Genomic DNA, 10333 nt, shown 5'->3' on the forward strand with positions numbered 1-10333 from the left:
AAAGGGGAAACACACCTACCCAGGTAAGCCTACGCTCTACCTATTTCCGGGTCTCGGCTGCCTCTCTGGTCGTCGTCACTTCCCCCTGCTGCTCCCGCTCTTTCTGTGAAGAGAGAGTGAAAGAAAACACCGCTGCCCGCTACCGGTAAGTACTTTTAAAACAAACAGTCTTACCTTAGCTGCTGCTCGCACTCAAACTGCCGTTAGCGTCGAAGGGTGAGTATTTATACTCACTGCTTTCCTTCCCGGCTGCCTCTCTGGTCGTCGTCACTTCCCCCTGCTGCTCCCGCTCTTTCTGTGAAGAGAGAGTGAAAGAAAACACCGCTGCCCGCTACCGGTAAGTACTTTTAAAACAAACAGTCTTACCTTAGCTGCTGCTCGCACTCAAACTGACCGTTAGCGTCGAAGGGTGAGTATTTATATTCACTGCTTTCCTTCCCGGCTGCCTCTCTGGTCGTCGTCACTTCCCCCTGCTGCTCCCGCTCTTTCTGTGAAGAGAGAGTGAAAGAAAACACCGCTGCCCGCTACCGGTAAGTACTTTTAAAACAAACAGTCTTACCTTAGCTGCTGCTCGCACTCAAACTGACCGTTAGCGTCGAAGGGTGAGTATTTATACTCACTGCTTTCCTTCCCGGCTGCCTCTCTGGTCGTCGTCACTTCCCCCTGCTGCTCCCGCTCTTTCTGTGAAGAGAGAGTGAAAGAAAACACCGCTGCCCGCTACCGGTAAGTACTTTTAAAACAAACAGTCTTACCTTAGCTGCTGCTCGCACTCAAACTGACCGTTAGCGTCGAAGGGTGAGTATTTATACTCACTGCTTTCCTTCCCGGCTGCCTCTCTGGTCGTCGTCACTTCCCCCTGCTGCTCCCGCTCTTTCTGTGAAGAGAGAGTGAAAGAAAACACCGCTGCCCGCTACCGGTAAGTACTTTTAAAACAAACAGTCTTACCTTAGCTGCTGCTCGCACTCAAACTGACAGTTAGCGTCGAAGGGTGAGTATTTATACTCACTGCTTTCCTTCCCGGCTGCCTCTCTGGTCGTCGTCACTTCCCCCTGCTGCTCCCGCTCTTTCTGTGAAGAGAGAGTGAAAGAAAACACCGCTGCCCGCTACCGGTAAGTACTTTTAAAACAAACAGTCTTACCTTAGCTGCTGCTCGCACTCAAACTGACAGTTAGCGTCGAAGGGTGAGTATTTATACTCACTGCTATCCTTCCCGGCTGCCTCTCTGGTCGTCGTCACTTCCCCCTGCTGCTCCCGCTCTTTCTGTGAAGAGAGAGTGAAAAAAAACACCGCTGCCCGCTACTGGTAAGTACTTTCAAAACAAACAGTCTTACCTTAGCTGCTGCTCGCACTCAAACTGACCGTTAGCGTCGAAGGGTGAGTATTTATACTCACTGCTTTCCTTCCCGGCTGCCTCTCTGGTCGTCGTCACTTCCCCCTGCTGCTCCCGCTCTTTCTGTGAAGAGAGAGTGAAAGAAAACACCGCTGCCCGCTACCGGTAAGTACTTTTAAAACAAACAGTCTTACCTTAGCTGCTGCTCGCACTCAAACTGACCGTTAGCGTCGAAGGGTGAGTATTTATACTCACTGCTTTCCTTCCCGGCTGCCTCTCTGGTCGTCGTCACTTCCCCCTGCTGCTCCCGCTCTTTCTGTGAAGAGAGAGTGAAAAAAAACACCGCTGCCCGCTACCGGTAAGTACTTTTAAAACAAACAGTCTTACCTTATCTGCTGCTCGCACTCAAAAAAATGTAACTATCCTTCCCATAAATTTCCACCTTGACATCATTTTGACTTACAGTGATGCAGTTTACCTTGTAGCTATGCCTACTACCCCACTTTATGAAGACTGTAGCTCTCACTAATGAGTTACAGACCTACTGTCCAGTAAGGCCTATCATTGAATTTAACGACATTCACTGGGGTTCTGAACATAACAAATCTAGCTGCCAATTTTGGGAAAATCTGATTATTTTCTGATATTTTTTGGTAAATCTGTGTACATTCAAGACAGAAAAGAAAATAAAAACAAACAGTATTTTATTCACTTTGTTTCTCACTCTTTCATTCTGTTTATGCTGGGAAGCAACAAAGTGGAAGATTTAGGAGTGAAATTACTGGCTGAGATTCTGAGCAAACCGGACTATATAATGCATCAACTCGCGCGAGTATCAGACTGTGTGCGATTGTTTCTAATATTTAATGGAAGGGAGAAAGTCCCGATGACTTGGTCAACATTGGTATCAATGCCATTGGTAGAATTAAGTAAAATGTTCACCTAGATAGTACAAGGGTCTAGGCAGCAAATAAAAATCGACTGTCAACGTTTCTAATCTATAGAATGCTATCTGAACCACTTGCAAGTTGACATAGGATGCATAAAGTTGGAAAATACATTGTACAGCAAATGATGTAAGAGAAGTGTGTTTTGATTCGTATGGCACTGAGAGAGTGAGAGTGAGAGTGATACACTTCGGTTTGCCTGTGCCAGAACAGTCCTTTTGCATGCAGCCCATCTTGGGAATCATAGATTCCCAACAGTGTCGAAACAGGCCATTTGGCCCAACAAGTCCACACTGAACCTCCAAAGAGTATAGCACCGAGACCAATTCCCTTACTCTATTGCTCTACAGTTCCCCTGACGAACGCACATCACTGAACACTGGGCGAATGAGGAAGGCCAAATCACCTGGCATGAAAGTCTTTGAACAGAAACTGGAACATCAGAAGGACTCACATGCAGGCATGGGGACAATTTGCAAACACCCACTGACGGTCGCACAAAGCTGGATTTGAACCCAGGTCCGTGGAGCTGTGAGGTAGCTGTGCTGACTGCTCAGTCACCTTGATGGTAACAAGGAATGAGAGACGCTTTTGAACTCAGTAGATGGCGCAAGGGATGAAAAATGGAAAGATGTGATTTGTCAAAAAAAAAAGAAACTTGAAAGGAAAACGAAAACATGAGAAATGAGAGTCGGAGAATAGCAAGAATGGCCGGAGAACTAACGGAAAGCTAGGAATACAGCAACCATCAAACTTAACATCACAAAGTAAACAAAGAGAAAAGTGAAAGCTTCATGTCTTTCAAAATAAAATAAAAAAATCCATAACATACGTTGAAATGAATCATTATGGCACGGCGATTCTCAGAGGAAAGCAATATCTAATAGGAGTGGTCTGCAGGCCCCTTAATGATGACCACAGTGTTGGACAAGTTAGACAAGAAGAAATATTGGACTTTGTGACAGTGCGATGGCAATAATCATTACTGACTTGAATCTATATATAGACAGTCCAAATCAACTTGGCAGTAGTCGCCTGGATGAGAAGTTATCCCTTACTTTTGAGAGAGTTTCTTCGACCTGCATGTACTTGAACAATCAGGCAGCAGGTTATACGTTTATCATATTATGGGAATTGTGTGATGTGACATGATTTGTGAAACAATCTCCGATTAAAGACACTCCGAGATAGCAGCAATCAAAATATGATTCAATTTTGCATCAGGTTTGAAACAGAGAAGATTAGGCTGACGAAAAATATTTTAATTTTAAATAAGGTGTGGGTATGAAAGTTAAGCGAGCTGAAGTGAATAACATGAGCAGCTCCGACGTAGATTAATGGCGACAGTGGTGACATTTAAGAGCATCCTTCAGAATTACTCTATTCCAACTAAAGGAATAAAGTTTAGAGGGAGGACTTCCTATCTGTGGTTAGCTAAGCAAGTGAGAGAAGCCATTCAATTTGATGCAGTTTTAAAGATGAAGATACGTCAGATGATTGATCTGAAAATAAAGAACGGAACAGAATGCTTGAAAGGTTAATCAGAAAAAGGGAGCTAGCATGTGAGAAGAAGCAAACTTGAAATCTAAAAACAGAAAAACAAGAGTCTCCACAGTTTTATGAATATAAAATCTGGACGTAAAGTAAATATAAGTCCTCAGCAGAGTGAGAAAATCGAGTTAATGGTAGAAAATAAGGAAGTGGCTAATGAGATGAACAAGTATTTTACTTCTCTCTCACTGTCGAAGATAAAACAAAATCAGGAGGTGAGAGTGAGGAACGTAGTGAGATTACATTCTCTAAGGAGACCTTACTCAGGAAACTGATGACATGGGGGACTGACTAGTCTCCAGCTTCAGATGGACTTCATCACAGGGTCTTGAAGGAAATTGCTAACGACGTTGGAGGTGTATTGGCATGAATTTACAAAATTAGCAAGATTCATAGAATATAGAGCAATAAAGCACAGAACAGGCCTTATGGTCCTCAATATCGCACCGAACAATGAACAAATCTAAGCCCATTCCCGACATTATTCCTTCATTATTCATATGCTTATCCAAGCACTCTTTAAATGCCCCTAATGTGACTGTGTTCACTGCACTGGCAGGCAGGCATTCGAAGGCCTTAACACGCTTTGAGTAAAGAACCTGCCTCTGACATCGCTCTTAAATCTATCACCCCTCGATTTGCAACTCTGGCCCCTCATACAAGCCGGCGTCATCGTTTAAGGAAACAATACTCTCATTGCTCGCCCAATTTAATCCTTTGATAATATTGCATGTCTCTATTAAATCCTCTCTACGCCTTCCATGACAAATGACCCAAGTCCCTCAGCCTTTCCTCATAAGACCTTCACTCCAGACCCGCCAAAATCCTGCTAACGCCCGCCTGCACCTTTTGCAATGTTTCCACATCCTTCCTGTAATGGGGCAATCGAAACTGTACACAATATTCCAAGTCAGGCCGCACGAGTATTTTGTACAGTTGTAGCATGGCATGGCTCAGGAACTCAATCATTCTACCAATAAAATCTAACACACCATATGCCTTCTTAACAGCACTATCAACCTGGGTGGCATCTTTCAGTGATCTATTGCATGGGCACCAAGATCCCTGTGCACATCCACACTACCAAAAATCTTTCTATCGACCCAATATTCTGCCTTCCTGTTATTCTTCCCAAAATGAGGCACCTCGCATTTCTCTGCACCGAACTCCATTTGCCACCTCTCAGCCCAATTCTGCAGTTTATCCAGATCCCCCTGCAACCTGCAACATTTTTCCGCACGTTCCACCACTCCACCGACTTTACTGTCATATGTGAACATACTAACCCATCCACCTATGCCTGTGTTCATTTTATACAAATGGCAAATAGGTACCCAAGCAGAGCCTTGTGACACACCACTAGCATCCGGACTCCAGGCTGAATATTTCCCATCCACCAGCACTCGCTGACTTCTTACAGAATGCCAGTTTCTAATCCAAAATTCTAAATCACCCTTTCTCATGCTTCTGCATTTTCTCTGAAAGCCCACCATGCGGGTCCTCATTAAAGGTTTTACTGAAGTCCATGTGCACCATGTCAACTGATGGCGGGTTTTTGCCCGAAACGTCGATTTTCCTGCTCCTCGGATGCTGCCTGACCTGTTATACTTTTCCAGCACCACTCCAGACTAGACTCTGGTTTCCAGCATCTGTAGTTTTTGTTTTTACCACGTCAACTGTCCTACCCGGATCCACATGCTTAGTCGATTTCTCAAAAATTTCGATGAAGTTTGTAAGACACGACCTGCCATTGACGAAACCATGTTGACTCTCTCCAATCAAATTGCTACCTGCTAGATGATTATATGTCCTATCTGTTGTAATCCTTTCCAAAACTTTTCCAACAACAGACGTAAGGATCAATGTTCTATAATTATCTGGGTCATCTCTGCTGTTCTGCTTGAACAAGGTCTTCAGTTACAAAACATTTAGAAAATGGAAACTCAAAGATCACGGCTAAACGCTCGACCATCTCCTTCCTCGCTTCCCAGAGAATTCTCGGATAAATCTCAATCAACACAGGGGCTTATCTACTTTCACACCTTCGGAAATTGTTAACACCGCTCCTTACTAACCTGAATCCTTCCAATTCCAATAGCCTGTATTTCTGTTTTCTCCTTTTCATCAGCGAAAACAGATGAGTTTTTTTTTTCATTTAACCCCTCCTCGATCTCCAAAGGCTCCACACACAACTTCCCACTTTTGTCTTTGGCTGGACTATTCCTACCCTAGTCATCCTTTTAGTCCTCAAATATTAATACAAAGCTTTAGGCCAAGAGAGGACTTTTGAAGAAAGGCAATTCCTGTATCCAAAAATGGATGGAAGCAGGAACGTACAGGGGGATCAAACACAGATACAGTAAATTCACAGCCTCCCTTATCGAAAGCAAATGACAATCCTTCGATAAAAGTCTGTTATATTGGTTAAACATTATGCTCCTTTAAAGACGGAATGGTTGATGAATTCTGAGGTGTTGAGCGATTTTAGTTTTTGAGTTACAGCTGCAGCATTTTCATTAACTTGAAGGGAAACTATCCTTTATTACAATTGGATTTGAACGTAAAAGTAAGACTGCTATGCTTCAGGTGTACAGGCCACGTGATATCACATGCTAGATACTGTGTGTAGTTTTGTTTTCTGTTGTTGTAATGTAAATGACCACTGGAGACTGAGTACAAGATTACAGTTGTTTTATTCAAACAATGCAGGGAGAGCATCACTAGTTCACCCAGAGTAAGTCTCTGGAGAATACAGAAATATTCAGTGGTTTTATACCAGAAGCATCTACTCATGCTTTAGACAAACAGAAGGAAAAATACATTTCAATTCCAGGTCATAGATTAATGACATGCATGACTCTTCCACTCAGTCAAGGAACAGTTACACCATTACTGTTTTACAACGTTTCTTACCAGTGTTCTTCATCTCCCTATGTCCAAACCTCTTCTGGCCCCAAAGCCTCTCTGCAATGATTTGATGGCACAAACTATTATTTATGAATTCCTGCTGACACAAAACCCGAGGCTGCATTAGTTCATTTGGTACAAGGTTGGTTAACTAAACCCTGCTCTTTAATTTCACTGTCATAACCTATATTGAAAACTTACAGGCTCAATTCATTGTCACCCAGTCTCATTTAAAGATGGATGTAAATGCATTCGAGGTGGTTTTGCATAACAGATTAATACTTTGAACGAGTAGCTTATCTTAGGAAGATTCGAGGCCGGACTGGGTTTGTTTCCAATGAAGTTTAGATGTGTTTGTGGGTAACTTGATCAAAGTGACTAAAGCCTTCAGGGACTTGATGGGTTGGATATCAAATGGATGGTGGTTCTTGTGGGTGATTTCAGAATGTTGGGTCACTGCTTTAAAATTAAGGCTTAGCTTTTTCGGATAAAGATGAGGAGAACTTCGTTTTCAGAGTTGAGAGAAATTGAACACTGTCCAAAAACGTGTTGGAGTTGGGGTTATTGAATATTGGAAAGTCACAGTTAGATAGTTTATTTGCGTAATAACAATCTAAGTTACTGAGGTTAGATGGAAATGTAGAGTTCAAAATAAAAACTGATCATCTCCAATCATATTAAATGGTGAAGCAATCTAAGTGAGCCAATGGCCTGCTCCTGCTCTGCTACATGGGGATGGTCAGAGCAGTGGGTGAGTGGAAGTGGTGTGTTCGATGGTGTCTGTGGGGGTGGACGTGAACGTGCATGTGGCTTTCGTCTTGTCTTCCGCAGCAACTGCGGCTCCCATTTATCTCTTTGTCTGCTCCCGACTCCCCTGATGAAAGGCTTATGCCCGAATTGTTGATTCACCTGCTCCTTAGATGTTGCATGACCTGCTGTGCTTTTCCACACCACCCTTTTCCTCTCTGCTCGGGGTACGCCTGTCGATATGTGAGACCTGCATCTCTGAATGCTTACATCATCATTATTGTAATGTTAATAGTAAAACCCTGATAATTTGTTCTCTTTTTTCTCTTACACACACACTTTTCTGACTCCCTCATGTGCGCCACCTCTCTCTCTCTATCTGTCTCTCTCGCTCTCTCTCCCTCTCTCTCTCCCCCCTCGCCCTCTCTCTCTTCCCCCCCCCCCCCCACCCCCCACCCCCTCTGGCTTTCTCATGCACTCGTTTTCTCTCTCCCTGGCTCTCGTGCACGGTGTCTATCTCTGACTACAGTAAATCTGAATAATAATGTTTTTGGAGATTCAGGAGAGAAACAGCTATTACCAGCTCTGGGGAACTCAAACGGTAAAATAAAGAAACTAGAGTATGTACCCAAACATTTAAACTGTGTTTCTAATAGCTACATGCTCATCACTTTATTATTAGCACAACTCAATATGAAAACTGGGTACTTCTGCTGATTCTAATCCTCAGGCTTCATGGCCACGCTCTCTCAGAATATTGTGCTGATAGTCTCGCCTCAACACAACACTGTCACTGGCAGAATTAAATGTCGACAATAATAAGCTAAAACAGTTCGGATTGAAACTTCTGTCAAATGCTCCGTTGAATCCTCATTGCAAAATACAAAAGCTGTTGCGAGTTCCACACTATGTGAGATTGCGTTTATAATTAAGTTATTATTTGGATAAGTAATGATCAGCACCGAGGTTGTACTCTGATTCCTGGCGTTCCTTTCTCTTTCATCCTTAGGCTGTACAGATGTCGTGATATAAAACCTTGTGTCCATGTTGTCAGCTCTGCTATCAGTACGAACCAGTCTTTATTGGAACTGAACATGAATAAGTACAATTTTGGAGATACTTTGTGAAATACTGAGGAGTTCGGACTGTCAACTACAGAAACTGCAATATGTACCAGACCCTGAGATTGTGTTTCTATGAGTTGATGTCACACTGTACATGACTTATTCTATTCAAGAATTAATTTAAATACACACTTCAATAGGTACTTTCATTAGAGACTGTTTTACTATCAAACACTGCACATTATTCACATAACCAGTGTTCGTATTTTTTTAATGAACAGTGGAGGATTACTTTGATTCTTTTCATTTGTCTTCCCATTCTGCCCAGCTTGTATGACCTCCGTCTCATAGATTCTTGTGATCAGGAGCTCTCCACTGCTGTCAGTACAAACCAGTCATTGAAAGTTCTTGATTTGGGATTAAATTCCGTCACAGACCAATTCACCCCACTGTCACCTGCCTCATACAGCCCCGCAGAGATTTGGAGCTGATCGGGTGAGTGTTTGTCTTCACATTTCTGGATAATATTTGTTAATAGCTTTTGAAGGATTACTTCCATTTTAGTTATGGCTGTGCTTAATCTGCTTGTTCCCTGTTCAGTCTTCATTCTGTTTCAGGCTATGGGGAAATTGTTTCAGTCCAAATGGAAAGAGATGTCTAAAGTCACTGCAGGAATCTCGAGCTGGACTGACTGTTTCAGCAGATGAATCTTTCAATCTCTAAAGATTACTGCTGTCATTGTATTTGGTCAATGGAAGTCTAGTCTCTTTCCTACCAGAAGGATGTTGTAAAACTTGAAAGGGTGCAGAAAAGATTGACAAGGATGTCTCCAGGTTTGGAGGATTTGTGCTTTAGGGAGAAGCTGAATAGGCTGGGTCTGATTTCCACCGGACATCAGAGGCTAAGGAGTGACGTTATAGAGGTTTATAAAAACATTAGGGCATGGATGCGATAAATGGACAAGGTCTTTTCGCTGGCATGGGAGTGATCGGAACCAGAGGGCATAGCTTTTGGGTGAGAGGGGAAATATTTACAAGGGACATCATGTCCAAATTCTTTCATGCAGAGGGTGGTGCGTGTATGAAATGAGCTGCCAGCGGAAGTGGTGGAGGCTAGTACAATTACAACATTTAAAAGTCATCTGATTGGAAATAGGAATAATAAGAGTTGAGAGGGTTTTGGGCCTGGTGTTGGCAAAGGGGACCAGATTAGTTGAGGATATCTAGTCGGTGTGGATGAGTTGGACCGAATGCTCCGATTGTGTGCTGTATATCTCAATGACTCTTTAAGCAGCCATGCACCAGGTTGAAACATGGTTGACCGTTTACCAGTTTACAGCTCATTCTCAGTCGGGGTAGGGGGGGTAATCTCCCATGGTGAGGTCAGAGGCCGGCCACAGGGTCACGAGATGTCAGAACCGCAGCCTCCCAGTGTGGTTTCTACAGGATATCTGGGCCTCAGTGTTGAGCAATGGGGACAAACACAGTCAGGAGAGAGCCAGAGTGGGACTCAGGCTGAGCTGCATTGGAACGCTGACAGTTGTCAACAACATTCCTTGGTGTGGAGATCAAATAACCAGGGGTTCTTGATTAGTATCAGTGCACAGTAACCCTCGTGGAAAGTGTTTGGGTTTAGGATGCCAGCAAGGGCTGCAGAGCTTGGATCGATATCAGTGCCGAATGGAGGCCAGCATTCAGTGTCTGGGCTCACCCAGGAAGAGGATCAGAATGAGTTATTTCTAGGTTACTGAGTACATGATTAATGATTTTCTGCTTGCTCAAAGGAAG

General features: G+C 43.4%; 1 pseudogene; it reads left to right on the forward strand.

The window, feature by feature from the left end:
* The window catches only part of LOC140468660 (NACHT, LRR and PYD domains-containing protein 3-like), a 59759-nt pseudogene extending 50490 nt beyond the window's left edge, over nt 1–9269 (forward strand).
* The last annotated feature ends 1064 nt before the right edge of the window (nt 9270–10333 follow it).

The sequence above is a fragment of the Chiloscyllium punctatum genome, chromosome 47 (assembly GCF_047496795.1).
Source record: "Chiloscyllium punctatum isolate Juve2018m chromosome 47, sChiPun1.3, whole genome shotgun sequence".
Lineage (NCBI taxonomy): Eukaryota > Metazoa > Chordata > Chondrichthyes > Orectolobiformes > Hemiscylliidae > Chiloscyllium > Chiloscyllium punctatum.